Source organism: Balaenoptera physalus (genome assembly GCF_965194825.1).
Source record: "Balaenoptera physalus genome assembly, chromosome: 17".
NCBI lineage: Eukaryota > Metazoa > Chordata > Mammalia > Artiodactyla > Balaenopteridae > Balaenoptera > Balaenoptera physalus.
Window position 1 is genome coordinate 71370055 of NC_138895.1, and position 14628 is coordinate 71384682.

At 45.9% G+C, this 14628-nt stretch overlaps 1 long non-coding RNA gene across 1 annotated transcript in view; it reads left to right on the forward strand.

The window, feature by feature from the left end:
- Positions 1-11558, forward strand: part of LOC309647109 — a 57484-nt gene extending 45926 nt beyond the window's left edge. The window contains exon 3 of the long non-coding RNA XR_014255809.1: positions 1282-11558. This is a non-coding gene — a long non-coding RNA (uncharacterized lncRNA). The remainder of the gene's footprint in view (positions 1-1281) is intronic.
- Positions 11559-14628: the final 3070 nt, after the last annotated feature.

Here is a 14628-nt window from a genome sequence, read left to right on the forward strand (position 1 = left end):
CTTGCCTCACTGCAGTTGCCAGCAATGGGGGGCGGCCTTCACCCCGCCTGCTAGTTTCTCAAGTTCCTCTTTTGGGCATGTGCCTGCCCCTCCGTGTTCCCGTGGCTGCGTGGAAGTGGACTGGGGCCCAGAGGGTGACTAAGAGGGGAAGCCCCTATGCCGAGGCTCCCAGAGGCTCCTGGATTGCGTAAGGGCTATTTCTGAGGCGATTGCAGACGATCTGATGAATCATAGCAAACACACATGGCTCCGGCGGTGGGGACAATCCTTCCTCATGAAGCTGTGGAAAGCGGAGCTTCTCAAAATGAATCAGCAGCAGCCGAACCCCACGTCTGTGGGAGGAGGATGAGGGTGCGAATTACACATTTCCAAAGTGTAGGGGTGAGGCCTCTGGGGCCTGGGAGCGGGGGCTGCAGGGACCCAAGTCTGTGGTTTCCTCCATGACTCAAAAGGCATCCCTCGCCCACCTGAGCCCGCCACTGGAATCTAGCGGCACTCCATCATGGAACAAAGTCCCTTGCACTTACCAAGGAGTTGAAGACTGGAGAAAACCCGAGGAGGTGTGGCTAGTGTAGCTGCTTGATGGCGACACACAGGCTTTGGATGCAGAAACCCCAGAGGCCTCCCCTTGACTGGGTGGCCCATGTGAGAAGTTCTTGACCATGAGGAGAAGGCTCAAACCATCCCTGTCAGGAGTTGGGGAGGCCCTCCCTGCTCCCCCAAGCTCAGAGGAGTGTGAGCTGAGGGGCAGAGACGTGTGCTGGTTGGGACCTCACACTTTAGAATTAGACAATACTGGGTTTGAGGTCCGATTCCAATATGGCGACTTGGTGCATGTGCCCAGACATAGCTGAGCCTCAGCTTTCTCATTTGTAAAATCAGGAAATAATATCTGCCTGGAAAGACTGTCATTAAAGACACATGAGGATTGCATGAGGCAGCAGGACATAGATGCTAAGAACTTGGACTCTACAGCCAGGTGTTTAAGTCCTTGCTCTGCTACTGTGTGTCCTTAGGCAGGTGACTTAACTGTTCTGTGCCCCACTTTCCTCATCTATAAATGGGGATGATATAATAATAGCATCTTGCTCATAGCTGATATAATAAATAAGCTAATATATGTAAAATTGAAAGAAGGATGCCTGGTACATAATGAGTTCTCAATAAGTTCTAGGTATCATTATATAAAGTGATTATCATAGCATGTTATCATAAATTAATTACAGCCAGAGCTCAAGAAAGTGTAGTTGTCATTCATTATCATCATTACTTTCCTTCCAGAGAGTTGAAGTGAATTTGGATAAAAGCTGGGGCCAGAAGGTGCATTGGAGAGAAGAAAACCTGAAGTTAGGAACAAACAATCCTAAACTTTGTATGGAACCACAAAAGACCCTGAATAGTCAAAGCAATCTTGAGAAAGAAGAACAAAGCTGGAGGCATAATGCCCCTTATCTCAAACTATATTACAAAGCTATAGTAACTAAAAGAGTATGGTAATTAGCATAAAAACAGATACATAGATCCATGAAACGGAACAGAGAGCATAGGAATAAACCCATGCGTATATGGCCAATAAATTTTTGACATGGGAACCAAAAATATACAATGGGGAAAGGACAGTCTTTTCAATAAGTGGTTTTGGGAAAATTGGATGGCCACATGCAAAAGAATGAAACTGGACCACTATCTTACACCATATACAAAAATTAACTCAAAATGGATTAAAGACTTGAATGTAAGACCTGAAACTATAAAATTCCTAGAAGAAAACATGGGGGTAAGATCCTTTGAAATAGGTCTTGGTGATAAGTAGTTGTGTCTGACACTAAAAGCAAAAGCAACAAAAGCAAAAATAAACAAGTAGGACTACATCAACTTAAAAGCTTCTGCACAGCAAGGAAATCATCAACAAAATGAAAAGGCAGCCTATGGAATGGGAGAAAGTAATTGCAAATCATATGTCTGTTAAGGGGCGAGTATGCAAAATATATAAAGAACTCATACAATTAAGTAGCAAAACCCCAAACAATCTGATTAAAAAATAGTCAGAGGCCCTGAATAGACATTTTCCTAAAGAAGACATACAATGGCCAACAGATACATGAAAAGATGCTCAACGTCACTAATCATCAGGGAAATGCAAATTGAAACCCCAGTGAGATATCACCTCGCATCTATTAGAATGGCTATTATCAAGAACACAAGAGGGAGTTCCCTGGTGGTCCAGTGGTTAAGACTTCGTGCTCCCAATGCAAGGGGCCCAGGTTTGATCCCTGGTCAGGGAACTAGATACAGCATGCTGCAAGTAAGAGCCCACATGCTGCAACTAAAAGATCCCACACGCCACAATGAAGATCTCACACGAGGCAATGAAGATCCTGTGTGCTGCAACTAAGACCCAGCACAACCAAATAAATAAATAAATATTAAAAAGAAAAGAAGACAAGAAATAAGTGTTGGTGAGGATATAGAGAAAAGGGAACCCTAGTACACCATTGATGGGAATGTAAACTGGTGTAACTACTATGGAAAACAATATGGAGGTTCCTAGAAAAATTAAAAATAGAACTACCATATGATCCAGCAATTCTACTTCTGGGTATTTACCTGAAGAAAATAAAAATACTAATTTAAAAAGATATATGCACCCCCATGTTCATTGCAGCATTATTTACAATAGCCAAGATATGAAAACAAAGTGTCCATTGATGGATAAGTGGATAGAGAATAAGTCACACACGCACACACACACACACACACACAAAACGGAATATTAGCCATAAAAAGAATGAAATTTTGCCATTTGCGACACCATGGATGAACCTCAAGGGCATTATAAGTGAAATAAGTCAGACAAAGAAAGACAAATACTGAATGATCTCTCTTATATATGGTATCTAAAAAACAAATAAACAAAACCCAAAACAAACAAAGCTCAAAGACACAGAGAACAGATTGGGAGTTGCAAGAGGTGGGTGGTGAGAGAGATGGGTAAACTGGTTTTGTTTTAGTTTAAATACATTGAATAAAAAAAAATCTGTAGTCAGGAAGACTGTGGAAGTCAGACTTTGGGGTTCCTTTATAATTCTGCTTGGTTTTGTCCAAAGCAGAGGGGCACTTTGTGATTAGCTGGATAGTGGGAGAAAGACAAGGGGGAGAGTCTGCCTTAGAGAAGACTGGAGTTCCAGGGTGATCCCATTTATCTGTCTGCAAAGATGGAACGACTTCGCAGAGTGCCCAATCCATACTGCGCACAGAAGAGCCTGGAGATACTTCAGCAGTCTGCCCGGCCCCACGGCAGAACCAACCGTTGAGGTTCAGATGAGAGTTTTCACGCATACGTTTGTCCGAACAACACGCAATATCTATGGGGCAATAGCTGAAAATTCGAGAGGTTTTTTTCTGTGGTTGTTGCTGGTGGACATGTTTCCCTTACAGACATGCTGTTTGTAGGGTCTGAGGTTCTGGTTTGTGACTCTTGTGTGCATAAGCCTGACAGCTGGGCTTGAGGTTAACCTAATTTCTTTAACTAGAATGTCCTAATAGAATGGTTCTCACCCCCGGATGCAAATTTGAATCACATGAAAAGCTTTAAAAAAATAATGGCGCTTGGGCCCCATGCCAGACCAATTGAGTCTGAATGGCCATGGGTAGGTCCAGGCATTGCATGGTTTGAAAGCTCCTCGGGTGGTTCCAATGTGCATTGAGGGTTGAAAAGCCACTGTTCCAGTTCATCTGCTGCTCTGAATTGATTTTTTTTCCTGCTTCCTTTCATCTTGAACTACCTGCCCCTCCCCACCCCACCCTGCCCCATCTCACTCCATTCCATTTTTTCCCTTTTATGTTCCACTCCACTCCACTTTATTTTACTGTGATCCATTCTACTTGAATACATTCCAATGAGATTGATTGGTTGAATGATTCAATCATACAAAAATTATTTATGGAAGGCCTACCGTATACCTGCTACTAGACTAGGAAGGGCAGACAACAGCAGGAAGCAGGAAAGGACAAGGTTCCTGCTCTCATGGGATTAGAAAGGGAAATAAGCCAATAAATAGAGGATATTTACAGATGGAGATTAAAAAAAAATTAGGGAAGAGGGTGTGAGAGTGATGGGTGGTCAGAGAAGGTGACACTTGAGCAGAGACCTGAATGAAATGAGAAAGCTGCCATAAGGTTAAAGAAAGTTCTAGAAAAAGAAAAGAAACGAAGGCCTGAGAAGGGAACACATTCCCTTCCAGTTCATTCTATTCCACACATTACATTTCATTCTTTTATTTATTATCTACCCTATTCCAATCCTTTAAATGCTCCCCTAGTTTATTATTTCAGTCCTAATTCATTTCATTTGACTTGGCTTAACCAACTGGGTTACTAGTCTAATATCAGGTAACAGGTAGAGATGCAATAATTGCTAATTTGGAGGTCAGCCAGTGGAGATGGTTCTGTCTCACTGCGGGGCTCAGCTCAAGTCTGGACAGATGTTCTGCCTGACAACCAGGTTCAGGTTTAGAAAGAAATTAGAAATTGGTTGCCTCAGATACACTTCCCCATGTGTAGCCTGCTGATCTCATGAATTTTTTGTGTCATGATATACTCCAAATATAGGGCCTTAGTAGACATCATAAACCCATTTGGATTCAAAATACGTGCCTCATTTTCTCACCTGCCACAGTGTCTGAAATTGCCTTCTTTGGGTCACTTAGTGGGAGGCTTTCTAGAGATGAGCAGGTTTAATGGGGTTCAGGGGTCCAGTTAGTCTAGTAGAGTCCCTTGGGATCTTGCATAGACTGGGATCCTGAGGGAATGGGACATAGGGCAGGTGTGTTAGTCTGCTCAGGCGACCATAACAAAATACCATAGACTGGGTGACTTAAGCAATAGACACTAACTTCTCACAGTTCTGGAGGCTGGAAGTCGAAGATCAAGGTGCTGGCAGGTTTGGGGTCTGGTGGGGGCTCTCTTCCTGGCTTGCTGATGGCAGCCTTCTCACCGTGTCCTCACACAGCAGGAAGAGACACAGAGAGCTTTGGTCTCTTCAACTCGTCTTACAAGCACACTAATCTCATCGGGGAGGCCTCATGACCTCATGTGAACCTACTCACCTCCCCAAGGTCTCACCTCCAAATACCATTACATTGGGGATTAGGACTTCAACATATGAATTTTGGGGGAAACATAAACATTTAGTCCATAACAAAAGGCAAGATTTGATTAGAGAGAAGAAAGACCTAAGACCTGGTAAAGTAGGGGACATATCCCAGGATAGTATGAGGGCCCTGAGGCTGTGGACATGGGATGAACAGGGAAGGCCAAGGCCACACATGGTACATCAGTGTTCTACCGAGGGCCAGGCTGATACCTTGTGTGGCTATTTTAAGACAAGTCTGCAAACTCATTGATATACATCCCATTGAGAGGTGAGGTTTATGTTTCTCCCTGCCCCATATCTTAAATCTGAGCTGGCCTTAGTGACTCACTTGTAAGCAGTAGAATGCAGTAGAGGTTTTGCCACATGATTTCCAAGGCTAGGTCATAAAAGCCCATGGAGCTTCTGCCTGGTTCTCTTGGGTCATTTGCTCTGGAGGAAGCCAGCTGGTATGTAAAAAGTCTGAGACTGCCACGCTGGAGAGACACATCTGAGCACCTAGCCCAAAACCAGCCTCGACTACCAGCCATCTTGGACTGAGTCTGGATGTGACTGAGCAACCCGGGATGTCCAACCCCACCAAGCCTTCAGATGACTGTAACCCTAGCCGGCATTGACTCCACTCTCATGAGGGACCTGAAGCAAGAACTGCCCAGTCAAGCCATTGCTGGGTTCTCAACCCACAAAATCATGAGCAAGATAAAATGGCGGTTCTTTTATACCACAGAGTGTTGGGGTAATTTATTTCATAGCAATAGTAACCAGAACACCTTGTACCTCGCCAGCTCTCTGTGGCCCACGGTGATGGACCAAACATCCAGAAAAATGACAATAGGAGCACACAACAGGCTGCCCCAGGTAGTTGGAAGGGAGAGGGAAGAATAAAAAGGGGCTTATAGACAGATGCAAACTATTATATATAGAATGGATAAACAACAAGGTCCTACTGTATAGCACAGGAACTGTATTCAATATCCTGTGATAAAACATAATGGAAAAGAGTATAAAAAGGAATGTATATATATGTATAACTGAATCACTTTGCTATACAGCAGAAATTAACACAACATTGTAAATCAGCTATACTTCAACTATACTTCAATAATATAACTATACTTATAGAAAAAATAACTTGTAGACTTGGAAATGATTTTAGAAATGAACTTGTCCGACACCTTTCCTTTGAGAGGCTGACAGGAAGTGACTTGCCCCAGGTCACCAGGATTGTAGGTGAGAGATCTAAGGACTGGAAACCAAGTTCCCACATCCAGACTCCTACTTTCCTTCTTCAGATTTTCTGGGTCAATACAGGGCTTTGGGGATAAGGGGAGGTGGTTGGTTCTGGTTTCCCTGGAACGAGTTTGGATGTCACTAAATGAAACACTATCTTAGACCTCCCTGGAAGTGACCCCTCTTGGAATTCTTTGCCTAGAATGTTCCCCCTCTGTCCATCCCTGCATATCTGGATCTTCCCAGGCCATCTTCTTTCTGATGCATTCAATGATTTGATATATAAATATTCGTAAGGCACTTCTTATATGCCAAGATCTGTATTGGGGTCTGGAGTTCGCTTGCGGAGCAAGGTAAACATGGACCCTGCCCTCAGGAGCCACCCTGACCTCCCCACTTGGAAAAAACAGCTCACATCTGAAACTCCAGGCCTGTTGTTTTCACTCTGCGTAGAACACCACCCCTCTGTGTAATAACTGGATTCGTGACTCATCTCTGGAATCGAAGCTCCTCCAGGGCAGGATTAGTGCCGGTTGGTGGATGTCTCTTGCATGTGGCTCAGTACCTGACCCAGCTGCTCTGGCTGCTCTGTAAGGTAGTGAGTTCCCTGTCACTATCAGAGTGTGGGTGGGAGGACTAGGGTATCAGAGGATTAGACAGGGGAGCCTCATCCCTCTAGTGGAGAGTCTTGGTTCCTTATGTGATATTGTAATGGCACCTGCCATTTACTGAATGCTCACTGTGTCCTGGTGTGGTGCTTTGGGGTTTATATACATTTAATCCTCACATCCAGGAGGTGGTATTGTTTTAATACCCACACCTGCCCCAGCTGGGAAGTTACTCCATCAGCCAGGCCTCTCATTATTTTAGGATGTGTTGATTCATTTATTTCCATTCTTCAAGTACAAGCGCATTGACGTGTTTCCAAAATTGGATGCAGGGCAGGTGGTTGTAACAGGAGCCGGAAGATGAGAGAGGAGAGGAGAGGACAGCTCTTTCTCTGCCTTTTCAAGTTGTGGGTCACAGAACATCAAAGCAGGCAGAGTCTCCTTAGATGTCACCTGATCCAGCCCCCTAATTTTATAGATGAGAAAACTGAGGCCCAGAGAGGGGAAGGGAAGCCACGATGGTCCTTCTCCTTCAGCTGGGTTCTGTTGGGAAGTGAAGGGGCACGGGCTACTGTGGTCAATAAAGGTGCCCCCCACAAGGTCTTCCTCCACCCCCAGAGAAAGGAAGGTTTAGGGCAAGGCAACTATGCTGCCGTCTGGGGCTCACACACACACACACCACAGCCTCATGCAAGAAGGAACAAGACTGGGCTTTCCAAACCAGTGCAAGTTAGGCTTCTGCAGCCAAAGCAGAGGGCAGAGTCACGGAAAAGATGCACAGTTCTTACTCAGACTAGAAACATTGGCAATGCCCCTGGCTGGCGTTCTCAGCCCGTTCGGAGCCAGAACTTCAGGGTGAGAGTAATAGGGAGCTTTTTCCTGGGCTGCTGTTGGCAAGGCATGTGGGCAAGTCACAGGCAGAATTGGCCCCCAAATAAATAAGACCAGGTTGCCTGGGCTTGAGCAAACCCACAGTAAGAAGGATCCATAGAACATCTGAGCTGGAGGGAGCCTTGAGAACATCTTACTCAGTGGTTCCCAAAATGGGTGGGTTCCACGGCACCTTAAGTGTTCCCATCCCCTTCAACTGGGGCAGATCTGCTGCAGGGATATACATTGTGATTCTCCTACTAAGGTTTGCCATAAACTCCATGCAGCACTTTTTTCCCCTTAGATTTACCCTAATACCATAGGGTCTACCAGGGCTTAACGCTCAAGTATTGTAACTGTGTGTACAGTAACCAGAATCTGCTGCACAGCACTTCTTTGCTCCAGGCTCCATTCAAAGTTGGCGGTCTTCTGTGTCACTTAGAAATTGGTTTGGAGCATTATTCTCTTAAAAAATATATAACTAAATAAGATCTACTGCAAATAATGAAAAGTGTAGTACAGATACATCAAACATAAATTATAGCCACAACATTTTCCTTGTGAAAAATACAACTCTTAGGGAAATAAAATGTACAATTGAAAAATTTTCCAAAGGAAAGACACCTTAAAGGAAAATACTTTTCTTTGAGATAGGGAAAAGGGTATGTCATTGCTTTTTCATCAAGATGTAATCTGACACAAAAAGCAGTCATAGAATTGCACCAATTCCATATCCATTTTCCTGAAAATGTTAAGAATAAAAGGAGTTTATAAAGCAGAACACACTTTCTGAATTTTACATTTTAAATTGATGGTATTCTCCTACAAAATGTCACATCACACCAGATCTGTTTACAGACTGTACAATACTTTTCGTTTTGTGGCCAGACATGAATGTGAACATATGGTTTCTGCTACCTCTCTCTCATTCTGGTGTTCGTCAGAGTCAGGAAAAAATAATGAAGTCACTGAAGTGTTATCTCTCTAGCAATAAAGAAGAAAATATATTTAGTGCATGCTTCATCATTTGTCAAGAAACATTTCTGAAAAATAAAACTCATTTACCCAGTGGTTTACAAAATAGAAAAAGCATTCACTAGGAAATGCTAAATCCTAATGAATGATTAGCTGAATATGCTCACTCCAGAACCTGAAGAGGCTTTCCAGGTGTTGTGCTTTTGTCTTAGTGGTGTGGGGTGCCAGGTACCATAATTTACCCTTCACTTTGGAGGGGATGCCCTGGCCTTTCCCAGAACCCATTAAAACTGATGTGGCAGGACCCTGCATCTTCGTGGGTTTTATCTCCCATCCTCTGGAGTGCTTGTGTCTTATAGAGACCTCCAAGGTACTTGCCACTTCTTACTCATCACTTACTGATTAACAGGAAGTCATTAATGGGGTCGACCAATGTGCCGTTCTGTGGAACGTCCAGATGGTCCAAACTGCTACGACAGAGCGTAGAAGAGTCAATGTAGCCCTAGGGGAAGACTGTCCATGTAGAGTGTTGTCCATTCTACACGAGTGAGAGCTGCTCCTGGCCCACCTTCCTGAGATACATTTGAAGGAATACCTCCATCAGCTCAGCTCAGTGGCCACACTCCAGCCCAGGCTGTTACCCTGCTCAGTAGAGATACTGCATACAGCACAGCAATTGCAATCAGAGCTACTACTTGGTTGTGACAGCCTCTAAATCCTTCTAGGGTATTTTTAGTGGCCCGACTAACAAGTTAAATGGAGCTATGGTGGGAACTACCATCTCTATATCCTTTAGATCTGTAAGGGTGGCATTAATCTTTCCCTGATGCAATACTGATTTTGATTTACTCTCTTAGCTGGTGGGGGTAGAGTTGGGGGGGGGGTGGAGGCAGTTCCAGAAGTTTCTACCTGCCCTTCCCCTACTATGACTGTTCTGACTCACGGACCAAGGAAACTCTACGGAAGTTCTGCCAACTATCAAGTATGTCCATCCTGGTTGTATATTTAGGGACTGATGAAATGACCACTGGGTGGTAGGTCTGAGTCTGGACTCCATTTCTTACCTGGCCCCCTGGACCTTCTCATTCTAACAGGGGCCAAGGTAATATTTTGTATTAACTCAGACCTTATATCTAACAGTCCTTAAAATTCCTGGATATTTTCCTTTCCGGAGTGAAACTCTGGAGGTCACTTTGACATGGCGATGCAGGGTTCTTCTTCCTGGGGGGCTGGTCTTTCCTTCAGTCAATAGATTCCGTGTCTGAAAATGGGTTCAGGTCTGGGAACTTGGCAAGAGATCCTGATTCTTGATTTTTTCTGATTGCATAGATTGAGCAATTGCTCATCTAACTTGTCTTTAGGGATGTCGTGTTCTATTAATCATTTCCATGGCTGTCTGTGGGTCAGGCCCTAGCTTCCTGTGACTTTTGCTGCTCCTTACAAGATTTGCACTCATCTCCCTTCTGACGGCTAAGTGCCATCTGGCATCTATTATTTCGGGATCCTGTCATTCCCGTTCCTTTTGGGGAAGCCTAGCAGACCCAGTGTTTTCTGGCTGAATAAGGTTATAACTTGGCCTTAGATATGGGTTTGTCAGTCAGGAGGTAAGGTGGGCATCTAACTGAGTGGGAGATGGGGGCATATGTTTTCTTGCAGCACAGAGAAGGGGAGATAACTTTCTGCAAACTTTTAAAGCCAAGCAGGAGTGCTTGTATTTACTAGGAGTCCTGGACCACTTCTGCAGGCTTAGAGAGTTCTGGAGAGTCTGGGGACCCCAAGGTTCTTGAGTGCATCCACATTCATGTTCCTATTCCAGGTCTCAGGGCCCCACTTCTTTCGAATGAAAGCTCTGACCTTGGCATAAGAGAATTGCCAGGGTTGAGACTTTTCTGGTGCTCTGTTGCCCTTATAATGAAGACCCGGGCCTGAGTCTCAGCCTTTTCTATCTTCTGACTGCAGGAGATGAAGGCTCTTTAGATGTTGCCAAAGAGGCCCTCTGACATTGACATTTTGGAGAGCCAACCAATTTTATTGTCCTTATAATTAATACCTTATCTAAACCTCCCCAAAGCCTGAGATTTTGCACCTACGAGTTCATTGCCTTCCGCAGGTAACCCATCCCAGTTTGCCACCACTGAAAAGCTTCATGTTTCCACTGTTACATCACCCCACGGGCTGTGCTTACTCAACTTACTCCCAACCTGTCCCAGGGCCGGAGCACTCATTGTCAGCCAGTTGGTGAATGGGTGAATCAAAGTCCCATTTTAATCTGCTTCTTTAGACCACCCACTTCTGGTATCAACTCTCTAAAGCCAGACACTCTGGGAAATCGATTCTGGGACAGAAATTTGAATTCAGGGTGTTTCACGGGGAGTGCTTTGGGGACCAGCACCTACAGGGATGAAGCATATAGGATTGGCAGAGGGAGACGTTGAATTCTGGTGCAGTTGCCAGGGAGGCCTCAGCCGGTCCCATGGGGAACTCTGCAGCTGAGCTGGCCCTGCAGAGTTGTCCCAAATTAAGGCCTCAGAGGTTCTCCATTGACCAGCAGTGGGCTGCTCACAGGATGGGGTGATAACTCCGGGTGAGGCAGTACCCTTCAATGAAGAACAATTTCTGGGGAGGGGTGATTCCTGGGTGAGTGAGGGCCTCAGTCCTAAAGGGTGGTCTGGGCAGAGACCATAGCGTCCATTACGGCAGCGGTTCTCAGCGTCCACTACGGCAGTGGTTCTCAGTGTCCACTATGGCAGCGGTTCTCAAAGTGTGGTCCCCAAACCAGCCGCATCAGCATCACCTGGGAACCTGTTAGAGATGCGAAATCTCTGGCCCTACCCTAGACCTGCTGACTCAGAAATTCTGGGTATAAGATCCAGCAGCCTGTGTTTTAATAATCCCTCCCAGTTAGTTTGATGCAGTGGAAGTTTGAGTTCCATGGTACCACAGGGAGCAGGGTCCAGCAGGCCCTTTATGAAGAAATAATCCTTCTGCCCTAGTTCAGTTTCAAAGGACATTCCGAGAGGCACATCTGATGATGGGAAGTAGCTATAGAGCAATATCTTTGTATACATGTTTTCCTTGATCTACTTTTTAAAATGTGTTCATATGTTTCTCAATGGACTGATCCATGAGGGCAACTGACTCATTTGTTGCCTCACCTGCTTGGGCCCTGAGATGTTTCCCAAAGAAAGTTCCAGCAATTTTCAGGAAGTACCTGGGTCCTGAGCAGCTTAGGTGTCTAGGAATATTGACGTAAATTTGAAGCATTTGCCAGTGGCAACGTAAATCAGAAGCATTTCCACCGAAGCAACAGCCCAGTAGAAAGGGTGTGGGCTTTGGCATCAGGAGAACCTGGGTTTAGAGCCTGGTGGACCCTAGGGGACCATGTTTCCTTTCTTGTCTGTGAAAAAATGGAGTTGATGTGAAGAGAAAGAGGACACCACATGCAGTAAGTGCTAAACACGTGAGCTCCACGTTCATTTCCAGCATCCCGTGTTCTAGTTTCTGCTCTGCCATAGCCACTCAGTGTGATCTTGGGCACATGCCTTCCCATCTCTGGGCTGTCCCCCCATCGACAGAGCAGAGGGCGTTGATCTATTCAAGTGCCTATGAGTGGGAGTCTTGTTGGTCACCCTTGTCCTCCAGGCATTCGGGACCAGGAAGGGAAGAGCCCTCCAGGGTGTTGAAAATCTCCCTTTAAATACAGTCCTAGCTCCTGCCCTGGCCTAGGAGGCCCCGTCTTCGTGATCTGGAGTCTGGAAGCTTCTCAGAACTGCCCTCCTCCTCGTGCTATGTGCTCCAGACACACTGTCCCTTCCTGTCTTTGAGCAAGCCAGCCTTTCCCCCATTTTATAGGCTCTGCATTTCCAGCCCCCTCTTCTGGAACATTCTACACCAGTTCCTCGCATGGCCGGCTCCTTCTCATCTTCTGGGCCTCTGCTCATTGTCGCCTCCTCAGAGAAACCCTCCCTAATCTCCCCACTAACTCAGTACCCTCTCCCCTGCCTCAGTTACTATGGCACTGGCCCATCTGTTTCCTGCAAAGCATTTTTCACAACCTGAAGCTCTCTTGCTTTGTTTTGTTGTGAGTTTACTCGGCTATCAGCTGTGCTGTCCACTCAAATGTACAGCTCTGTGAGGCTGGAAACTCTGGTCCGGCCTGACTCATGACAGTGTCTCCAGCTGTGACCCTAGCACACAGTCAGCGCTCAAAAAATATTTTTGAATGGGTGAGAGAGTGGAGATGTTCCTGGGAACTCAGCCTGGCTCCTCTCTCTCTCTGTTTCTCTGTCTCTCCTTGACCAGCCCGCCTTGGCTCTCCTCACTGAGAAATGGGTTTCAACAGGCAGGCCCGTTTCCTCACGTCACCACATTGCTGCACCTGTGGCTTTTGCCATCCAGCCTCAGGAACCGACGGGTGGTGCTGGATGGGCCGGGCCTGGCTCTGCTGCCTTGGGGGCCCTCTCCCAGCTCCTCAGGTCTCAGAGGCCAGGGGAGAGAGAGCCAAGCGAAAAAGGGGCTGGACTTGGCTTTGCCCGCCAACGAACCAGCAAACACACATACAGCATCTGGTTTTGAATTTCAGTGAGGATGTGTCAGCAGAGCCCGGGTTACGCCAGTCTGGGGTGGGTAGGGAGGGAGATGGAGGGGGGTTATGTCACTGGTGAGGTGTGGTGGTGTAACGTATGGTGACAACATCAGCTGAGCCCGGATGTGGTGTCAACAAACACAGCACGAGCAGCGCTGCTGGCCGGGAGGTGGGGAAGTGTTGGGTGACCCCTCAGGGAAGGGAAGAGAAATGGTACTTTCCTGGGCAGGTCGACCAGATGCCGGGTGTTTTCACATGAGAATTCCATGAGGATTCTGACGTCAGCCAGGCAGGGCTCATATTCCTGATGCCACTTTTGTGGGTAAGGAAATTGAGTTTATTGAAGAAACATGTCCAAGATCATTTGACCTGGGTATTGAGGGGGGAGCAGAGGTAGTTCTGTTAGACCCTCAACCCAGCTTCGTTCCCCTCTTCTTAGGGGCTCTGGGTGGACACGGTGGCCCACAAAGTTCCTCAACTCCTAGAGCACACATCCCAATCCCACCAGTTTTTCCCAGGCTTCTTTGACCTTCCCTGGGATGAATCCTTCATGTTCCCTTATATTTCCAGCTACTGTAATTGAAACACGTGAAGTTGCTGGCTTTTTAGGTCATAAGCAGCTGAATTGTTGCAATTTCACATAGTTTAGCCTAACTCTTTCACCCTTCCACTTGCTAGCAGGGTTCCTTCCACTTGTATCTGTCCCTTAAAAGACTACGGGCTTACAGAGGGCAGGGCCTCAAAGGGCACTGGAGTTGGTGGGCTTTGGATGGATGGGGGAAGAAGATGCTCTTGGGAGAGAAAGGAAGGAAATTTTTATTTACCAAGTGTCTTCTATGTGCTGGATGCTTTCTGGGTGTTTCTACACATATTCTTCTTCAGTCTCCACTAGAGCACCACGAAGTAGGTCTGATTGTCTCCACATTATAGAAGAGGAAACTAAAGTTCCAAGAGTTTAAGTGCCTTTTGATGGATCACACAGCTTAGGAAATGGCAGAGATGGATTTAAGACCAGGCTCATCTAACTCAAGAGTTAAAATTCTTTTCACGTGAAGAACCTTGATATTTGAAGGACGCCATCAAGGGCAGATTTTAGTACCAGGTATTGCAAGCAGGAGGCTATCTAATTATCCGTCTGCTTATTCATTTCACTTATAAGAATTCTTACGATGTGTAAGACACTAAAACAGCCCTGGTTATTGGTCTCA